This window comes from Pseudopodoces humilis, chromosome 1, assembly GCF_049639895.1.
Source record: "Pseudopodoces humilis isolate 2021_Gansu_Grassland_sample_001 chromosome 1, ASM4963989v1, whole genome shotgun sequence".
NCBI lineage: Eukaryota > Metazoa > Chordata > Aves > Passeriformes > Paridae > Pseudopodoces > Pseudopodoces humilis.
Genome location: NC_142200.1, coordinates 104,423,215 through 104,433,867, shown reverse-complemented (window position 1 = coordinate 104,433,867; position 10,653 = coordinate 104,423,215).

Genomic DNA, 10,653 nt, shown 5'->3' with positions numbered 1-10,653 from the left:
AAGTAGCTCTTCCAAGCACATGACTTTGCAACTGAAATAATTAGCTTTAACATAAAGCATCTCAAGCTGTCAACACTATGTTTTAGAGTTTATGTTTTAGTCTCTTTAAAATGAAAGTAGTTTCTTCTAGGAATTTAATTCATCAGGTTTAAAAATTCTTGGTTAAAAATTATTATCAAGATTTTCTTAAGCTATAGAAAATCTTCATTATCTAAAGCTAAGGTTAAATTTTTGAATTAATGATTTAATTACCTCTTTCACCTCTTTCATTTGCATTCTTTTGTCTATGCAGTGGCTATATAAATAGTGTTCTCTCACTTGTATTACTTGTATTACTGCCAATATGTGCCAGTAAAAAATTATATAAAATGCATCACTATGAAAATCTGCATGATTTTAAAATTGCAGAACTATTTATTACAAATAAAATACAGTGGAATATAACCATAACATAAAAAAGAATAAAATGTAGTCTCTACTATCACATACAAAGCATCTTTCACTAATACATATGTAAAGAAAGATTATGCTCTCAATGACTGTTTAGTTCTTTTCTTTATCCAAATTAATCTACATGAGTACAAATTATTGTGAAAGGCAATTTTTCACTAACTTAAGAATTATTTAATGTCTGTAGCACATGTGAATTTGACCAATTCCATACAGCCCTGTTTTCTGAAAATTGCAGTCCACTGTGACACAAATGATGAAAATGCCTCCCCTAACAAAAAGATGAAACACTAAGAGTTTCCCATGTAGTGTGTTGTTTCCTGGAAACACTCCTGGACAAAAACCCAGAAATAATATTTCCTGGTCTTTTTTTAAGCCTCTACAAGAGGTTTTTGCTCAAATACAGCTGTTGTGGGTCAGACAATATTTTTTTTAATTTTCATGGATTTCTTTCTCCTTCTCTTTATAGCTCAATGTTTTGGGATTGCTAGACTGAACTCTAAGAGCAAGAGGAGCACAGTCTTTCATCTGGGATAACAACCAATCAAACACTGACAAGATATTCCACACATCTGAAGGTCTTTTGTCTGCGTGTGCTGTTCTTATGCATCGGCATCTCACCTCCAGCATCCAGCTTCTGCATAAATTAATTTCTGACTTTCATCCTTTCCAGGATACCTTTTGCTTGCTTTATATGTGTGAAGCATAAACTTGAAAGAGTTAAAGATATTAGGAAAGCTAAGGCCTTAATTAAAATTAATTTTTGTTAAATCTAATAAAAAAAAATAATCCTTGTTAAATTTAATAGAGAGGCACTACTAGAATTAGGAGCTAATCATTAGCCAATAACTAATTGTCTGTCAACCTTATGTTTGTTCAGCTGGGCTTGTAATGAGAAACGAGGAATAATGTAAGGAACGTCATGAGCATAAGACAATTGCAAACCAGAAACCAATTGGAAACATGAAACTAGGAACACGGCCAGGGGTTCATTTGTCACTTTGCATTAAAAAGGTAGAAAGGTCAGAACGAGGAAGAGGCATATCCCTTCCTCCCTTTTATGACCACTCTCCATAACGAGACCGCCGACTCATTTCAAGGAACAAACTGCGCATGCTTAATTGCTTTTTCTTAATTAGCATAGGAAGAGGGGAGTGGGTGGTAACTGGGTTATGAATATGTATTTGTATTCAATATCTGGGTAAATAAAAAGTTTGTAATCGCCTGTATTCGGGGCTGTGTGTATTAAGGGGTGACCCTGCACATCTGCTCAGCGCTGCCAATAAACATACACTCTGTAACACTAATCGATTCAAGAGTCTTTGTCCGATGTAGCTGGATACTGAGACTAGATCATATCCATATTTTGGTAAATCATGTGCTCATAAAGCACATAACCTGTTTTTGCCTGGGATAGAGTTAATTTTACATCTTAGCTGGTACAGTGCTGCGCGTCCCGGCGTACGGCGAGGATACTGCGGGGCAGCGCCGAGCCCGAAATCCCTCTGTGCCCCCTGGGCTGCGGAAGCGGGAGGTGCAGCACGCCGGGCTGCCCAGGAGAGGGGGCTGGCTGCCCGAGCCGCCGGCGCTTCCCCAGCCTTTCCCGGGAGAGGCCCGGAAGCCCGAGCTGCGGCTCCCGGGAATGACGTTGTGCGCTGTGGGATAGACCTTTGGCCAGCTCGGGTCAGCTGTGCTGGCCGTGCTCCCTCCCACCTGCTCCCTGGCACAGCTGGAAAAGCCCTCGGCTCAGTGTAAGCGCTGCTCAGCAGCACCTAAAAAATCAGCGTGCTGATCAGCATTGCTCTCACGCTGAATCCAAACCGCAGCGCTGTACCAGTTACTAAGATAAAAATTAGCTCTATCCCAGCCAAAAACAGTTTATGTGCTTTATATCCCACTCAAGCCAGATGGATCTTTACAAGGGATTGATCTGAAGAAATAGGTGCAGTGCCAGGTCCTGAATGGTAGCTTCAAAAAGAGCATCTCGTTTTGGAGTGGCTCACATAACAAGATCCATCTGATGCATCTGATATATCAATGAAGTCCATGTATATTATTTTAGAAAACAAATCTAAACTGCATAGGAATTGCACAAGAAAATGCCATGGAGGATCAATAAAGAAGGTGGAAGCATACATGAGGTCTTTCAGATAGGAGTGAGTTAAAAGAACAGAACACACAACCTTCCAAAAATTTGTTCACAGAAAATCAAAAGATGGATTCTGCAGTTTATTCTGGTGGTTTTGTGCATATTGTTTTGGCAGAAAGGCCTCTAGATATTTTAAAATCTGATACCAATCTATGTGACCATGTGCTAAAGCATGGAAAAAAAAAACTAAAAATAAAGGACATAGTTTAGTAATTTCAAATTTCCACTTTTCTTGCCACTTGCATAATTTTCTTTGTCCCATTTTTAATTTACATGATTTAGTATTTTTTTCGTTCACTCACTCAGAATTCCCCACCCATGTTTGGGTTTTTTTCAGAAAAACATTTGTCATTCAGACAGGAGCAATGTATTTTATAGTAGTGATGTTCCCATTAGGTCACCTTTAAAGCAAAACAGAGAGGAGTAAGAGAGGAGAGGAAAGAAGGGCTAGAGGAACCTGCTCATTCTACAACAATTTAGGATGAAAAGACTGGAGAGCAGATACTTCAGCACCACTTTAGATGGTTTTAAACGCCTATTGCCAACACACCCTTCAAAGTCATACTTTTGGTGAAGTAACATGTCAGCATTTTCAACCTTTCTATACCTGACACTGCTTTACACCTTATTTCTTTTCTTCAGTATATTTATGTTCAGAAAATGTTTTTGGACATAACTGGAGGCTGAGAACTTTGCACATATGCAATTTATTCATGAAAACAGTTGGGGTTTTGTTAGTACTGCATCATTAGCCACCTAAATCTAAAATCTGAGAGGCATTGACTCTCTACTGAGGTGATGATGGTTGTACTGATAACACCATAGCTGCAAATCTGAAAGTTGCGATAATACTTTGTTGGTCTGCTGGCTCAGGCTTTGCAGAATGAGCATTATAAATACACCCTGGGTAAAATCCAGTTTAGTGAAAATGTTGTCTTGCCTACAGTGCAGTTCTGTACAGTAATCTAGACAAGTTTCCTCTTCTAGCAGAATAAAATGTAACAAAGGGTCACACTTAAAATCTCTAGTCAAGGGTGGTAGGAGTTTTTTTCTTTTCCTAATTTTTACTTCTCATTTTTCAATTAAATATTTTAGTTTCAGTAGATTCTGTCACATGAATGGCAAAAATAATGTCTCCCTTTTAAAGCTTCATGAAACTACCAGATGTTTATTTGGTCCTACAAGCATATGAACATATTCCTAAGGTTAACATTAGTAGCTACATTTCCACACATTAAGAAATTTGCTTAGGTGGAAACCATGGACAGTTAAACACAGAAATACATTTAAAAAATACAAGAAAATAAAGAATATATAGGTGTTTATACATAAAAATATAGCTAAAAAGGGGGCAATTATTGATGTATATAAGGATTGCAAATAGAAGTTTTTCAGGAAAGACAGTTTTAGCTACAGGTTTATCATAATTTCTAGCAAAAATAAACTGTAAAAAAGTCATTAAATGTCTGAATTTGCTTATTTTTTGCTCTCATTAAACTCACAGTCTTTAACTGTGAGTGAAAGCACTTTTCCTGAGACTAAGGAACTTGTTATGAAACAAAAAAGAAGCACAATCTGAAAAATTCATTTTTTATATATTGAACAGGTCATCTGTAGATGGGGCAGGGAGGAACTGATAAGGGGAAATTATTCAAAAATAGTAATATTCATTAGAAAGATAAGGCAGTAGAGATGAAAAAGAGAGTTTGCAGAGAGATAAATGTAAGTTTGAATGGCAAAAAAGTAAGAAATTTGCTCATAAATGGCCCAGAAGCATTCTGTGTGCTCAAATGACTTTGAAAAGCCAACAAATTCAAAATGGTCTTTTGTTTAAAAGTAAAGTACAAGCATTTCTTTCGTCTTCCCAAGTGAATAAGCTCTTATCTTTAAGACAGATTTTGTCTTGTGTTGATGACAGGCAAGAGCTCAGAGAAGAACGTTTCTGTCACTGAGCTCACTAGTGAACTGCTGTGAGTTACAGTCTAATAAAGTTCCCATTACCATCAGAGACAGCAGGATTTTTGGACTGTTCCTTTTCCAGGGACGGAGAAGTTCTCTTCAGAGCATAGGATCATAAAATAATGATTCATGTGCATGTCAGAAATTTGGATACTTTTATCATTTGATAAAACACATGTAGGAGGGAGTTAGCTAATTTCATGGAACAAAAATAATGCCTTCAGAAGCAGCACGTCAGCCTGTTAATATGGTTACTATGGTTGTTATGAAATACATTGAACAGCACTGTTCAGCTGCTGCAGTGCATATTAAACAGCAATTACTGCTCGCACTAACACCATCACATTATCCTAAAAAAAAAAAAAAAAGCCAACTCTAAAAAATAATGTGTTTTATTTCAATACCTGACAAATGTTTGTAGCTTGGCTGCTGATTTCACTTCATTTTCTTGCAGCAGGGTGAGCTTGAATTTCCTGCACTGGGGGTTCATTCACTTAAACTGAACCATGCCATGGAAGAAAGAATCAACAACAGCTTTAACACTGGAGTGGGATAGCTATGTGACAATTTTAATTGTAAACTTCCCTTGTAATTTCTTAGTCAAGTGATTTTTTTTCTTCCTGTCCTATTTTTGAAATACTTAATCACATCCTATCCATATTATCTATTTGGGAAGCAATCTATTATCTATTTGGGAATCACCTGCAGTGCAACCTACTTCAGTGTTCTTGCAGGAGAAATAGACATTAAGGGCTTATGAGCTAGAGAAGCTGAGGTATTAGCTCAGCTAGCCAGGGATGTCATTGGTTGCGGGTTTGCAGCTTGAGAACTACTTGAGAACTACTCATGCACAGGAATATGAAACTCCATCTCATCTTGACATGTATTTAAGCAGTTCCTTTGATTTCAAAGGGGATCTGGGGGTGTAATGACTTTGCACATCTTAGTGTCTATCTTTAGGCACTAGATGTAACTACTGGAATGTGTGCATATATTCTGTTGCAGGAACCAACATACTCATTTTGGCTGTTTACCACAGCCTGAAAGGACAGGAAGAAATACTTGAGACACTTGTATCATAAAGTGGCTCACCTTACATCCAGCTACTGATGTAATGAGTCATGCTAGAGATAACTGTTGCACTGCCCACACTTACTGCCTTACAGCAGTAGGTGCTGTAAGAGCAATTAGCTGATGTCCTAAAGCCAGAGCAAAGAGCAGAGACCTGTGACCTGCCTCAAGGGAGACACTCTGCCTTTAGACCTCCTCAGTGCCCGGGTAGGGGATCACACTGAAACAATCACCCACATTTCAGCGCTAGCACAGTTTTAGGAAGCTCTGCATCACAGGCCATCTGCTGGAAAAGCCAAGTGACGAGAAAGCCTTCTTGCTCCTTCCCAAACTCTCCTCCACATGTATTGCAGACTGACACATCCTTTTCCAAAGAACGGCATTAATAACCTCTCAGGTACATTTGCCTCCATTTGGCATTCCTCTTTCCCTATTCCTGCCACAGTAGGAGGCTGAGGAGTCTTTAGAAAGTAATTTACATCATGTGGCTTTATAAGATTTTACTTATTATTTGTCAAGTGCCAATAGCATTTTTGAATAGGAAATTACATTTCCTTCAGCCTCAAAGAAGTACTCATCTTCAAAATGAACCCTGATGGCTTTTCTCCAGAAAGAAAGAATATAAACCTAAAAATAAGCATATTCAGGACAACACTGAAATATTAACCTATATTGGTTGCTAGCTACTTATTCTGCCAAAGAATCTATTATTGACACACATTTTTACAGAGGCAGCAGAGCTAAAGACTGAAAAACACAGACTTAAACATAAGCAGAGGAAAACCAAATGGGGAAGGGTTTCAGATATAGATTATGAGTACTGTTACTGTGCTTCTCTTTCCAGTTTTCTTGCTCCAGAAGATTACAGGCAGTCTTTCCTTAATGCCCTGTAATAGGTACACGTGAACACAGACCAAGGTAACAATTTAAGTGGAATGCTGTCCAAAACCTAGGCACAACCTGCTCCACTCCTTTAGAAGGTGGAGCAGGCACTCCATTACCTGCACGTCAAACTCAGTTGCTCACATTTGAACTTCAGCATCAGGACAGAGAGACATGCCTCTGCTAGGAAAGAAGTTGTGTTGGTTTTGGCTGGGGTAGAGTTAATTTTTTTCTTAGTAGCTGTGGTTTGGATTCAGTATGAGAGTAATGTTGACAACAGACTGATGTTTTGGTTGTTGCCAAGCAGTGCTTACCCTGAGTCAAGGACTTTTCAGTATCTCAGGTGCACATGAAGCTAAGGGGGGAGCATGGCCAGGACAGATGACCTGAACTGGCCAAAGGGATATTCTATGCTATTGAACATCATAGTCAATATTTAAACTCAGGGGAGTTGGCTGGGAGCTGCTGATTTCTGCTTAATGATGGGCTGGGCATTGGTCAGCGGATGGTGAGCAACTGAATTGAGCATCAGTGTTTTCTCTAGCTTTTCATTTATCCTTTTCCTTGTTCCTGTTATTAAACTGTCCTTGTCTCAGCCCATGGGCTTCGCATTTTTCCAGTTTTCCTCCCCATCTCACTGGTTTGGAGGGGCTAGTGAAGAAGCAGCTGGGTGGTAGGTAGCTGCCAGCTGGAGCTAAAGCACAACAGCAGTATTGAAGAAACTGCAGAGTCCTTCCTTACATGACCTAACCTTGTCTGTCCTTCCCTGTGTTCAGATCCACTGATAGTTAAGGAAATACCTCTGCACAGACTGGAAGAGATAGTCCATTAGTCCATTCTTGTGGAGGCAGATAAGCTTGCCACAGCTTTATCCTGGAGGAATGTCCCTTGAACGAGCTGTGATAAGCTTATCTCAACCTTCTCCTGGAGAGATACCCCTAAGATAGGACTATCCTCCCATGGTGAGGACTCCAGCTATCCCACCATGCCTTGATGCCTATGTTGATTATTTGTAACCCATTGTTTTCCCCCCTTGGTACCACCCTTGCCTTCCCCCATAAAAACATCAGCTTCTTCCCAGTTCGGGAAGGAGCTATTGTTCCTGGCCACCATTTGCAGAGCTGCTGGACAATAAAGGCTACCTCTTTGGAATCACCATACAATACTCCTGTCTCTCTGTCTCTGAATCGGCCTGGGATAACCTCTCAAGCAGAGCTGAAACCACTGAGCTGAAATTCACTGAGCTGATCACTTGTTGCCACAGGCTGCCCCTTGCCGAGGTTACCTGGTGGCCAGACGACAGCCTGAGACCTCTAGAAATCTGTCTCCCAGGAGACCTGTCTCTGGGAAGGTCATGGCATCCCAGGTCCCAATGGGACCATCCCAGGGATCAATGGACCCGCCTGGCTACCACACATGCTCAGCTCACTTTTTTCAAGTCTGCACTGCTAAATGTCCTCTCTTTGGACAGCATTACAAACACAAGATTACCTGTGCAAATTTCTTCACAAGGACTTTCAAAGCCAACTTCTACATAATTTAAACTGTCTGAAGTCATGCCCTGGGTGGTTACTGGCTGTAAATCCCCAAACCTCTCAATTCCCTATCCAAAAGCAGATTATCAGCTCCCAAAATTAAGCTGCTGTTTAGCTCACTAATATGATCTGAAATTAGGGCATCCAGCAATAATACTCTGTGATACACAATGATATATTTTGACTCTTGAAATTCTCAGTAGATTAGAAAATGTAGCCTTAACATACTGTGCTAAGCACTTTAATTACTGGCAGGTTTTAGTACAGCTTAATAAAGCCTTCTCAGCAAACCCGACTTGAATTTCCTTGATTAATGCAAGATGTGATGCCATTGCAGTAGGAACTGAAACAGTTCTTCACCCACCAGGATCCCCTCTATACAGCCTGTAGAACAGGAAAAGCAGAACAAAGACTTTTTTTTTCTCCCCAGGGAGATTCTGTAAGAGAGTATTTTGACAAAGCTAGCAGAGGAGAGGAGATAGGCCGTGCAGGAGGCAGAGACTCAAACATTTATCTGACAGGTCTTAAAATACCAGTTCTTTAACTGAAGATAGATTTTTCTCATCTCTGCTAGATTTGACCCAGAATCCCTTTTCCCCCTCCCTTCCATAGTTTTGTCATGCCTTTCCCTTAAGGCTGATGGCTTCTTTTCCTAATATTTCACCTCTCCCAGGTCTCACCAGCATTCTAGAAGGGCTGTCAAGAGGACAAGAAGACTGAGGAGAGAGTCAAATTGCACAAGCAGATACAAATTACTTTTGAAAAGCTTTTTCTCTATTAATTTCAGGGGTACTTTACTTCTGATGCTGAAAATTTTATATTATTTGAAAGTAGCAAAGTATTAGCTTGACATAAGTAGCTAGAATTGTTATGCTGTGAGCAGAACTTTAGATGAACTCTATGGCTATGTTGTATATTTCACAGATGTATTATGATGAAACCTGGAGCCAACAGTCTGAACATCAATAATAGTTAGAACAGACAAAGCTGAAAGCTTCATTATTATTTAAAAATTAGTAGCCAGAGTGGACAGCCCCTAAATTGTGGCATGTGAACTATAACAATGCTATTACATGAGCTACAGAACTGGCTGAACCCCCCCCCCACTGAAACCAGCCTAAGAGGATGTAAAAATGACCACATAGCAATCACTTGGTAAAAAAAATAACAAAGGGTGACAATACCACAGCCCCTAACATGGCTGCTGCTCCAAACTGCCACATGACAGATGGGGATCTTGCATTGTAAGGGTGTATTTTCCCAGGGATTTCTTTTTCCATGGTCCCTCTTTTCAGGCACTTGGCTGGAGCTACCAGGTATCACAATTGATTTGTGCCAATAAACCTATCTAATGGAGATAAGAGCTCGATGTCAAAAATTTCTATAACACCTAGGTTTCAAGGAAATTAGGTTTGGGGATTTTTTTGTTCTTTTAATCCTGTGTCTATTGTATGATATAAATGGAAGAGCTACAATCTAATTGCCTTTTCTTGCATTCAGATCCCCCTTTTCCCACTAAGCAGCAAGCTGGCTGGTTCTGTGAGCATATGTGGCTATCAGATCTGATAGCCACATTTTATTGAGAACTGAGCCTCAGCTAGTTATAACTATCAAATATAGAATGTTTTTATTGGATTACAACAAATCATTCAGTCAGGAATATGCAGGAATGCTGAGGGTTCTGCTTTCCTCATGATGTTAATGGTTACACACAACCTGCACAGGCTTCAGTTGTCTGAAATCTAGCCTCTATTTATTGGCTATATTTTCAAGACATAATATTCATCTCTTCATATCATTTCAGAACTACAGATGAGGCCTAAATAACAGTGGCTGTTCACATCTAATCACAAATTATGCTCCTAATCTGTTCAATTAAATTTCAACCACATTTTATTCCAAGATATATTTATTTCAAAACATGCTTTGACAGAGGATTGCTCCCTTTGCTTTGCAATGTGTTAAACATCTTGTATCAATCCTATTTGGTGACAGGTAATTCAAATACAGACTGCCAGCTGAGATCAAATCTTTCTCTTTCCCTTTGCATGAAAAATAACAGTAATTTGTAAAAACAGTTACCTTGCTGAAAGCTTGAGGTGATCTTTAGTACACTAACTGCAAAAAGCACAACAAAACAAAACAAACATCGTCAAAATAAACAAACATGAGTAAAAAAAATAAACGTGATTGTATTTACAAAGTTAGATTAAGAAAAAATGATTAGCAAAAAAAATAAAATCTTGCATCTTTAAGGTATTCCTCACACCTACAGAAATTCCTCTTCCTTCCCATTAATGAGAGGTAATCCTGAAAAGGACATTTTCTTGTGAATTCTGGGTTTGTGGAACAAAGATTAAGCAATTCATCATTCATATTCATAGCTCAGCTATCATTTACCATTATGTCTTTTTTAATAATAAATTCTTAGAGAGTACTTGTTTCCTGGAGTGTTCTAACTCCAGGCTGAGCACCCCAGTACCACCGTGCTGCAGATACTCTGCACAGATATCCCTGAAAACGCTGGGCTCTAGTGGAGTGAGCAAGGCAGGGTGGAGTGAGTGACCTTTATCTTGATATTTTCTGGACCTATGTATCACCTTTCTT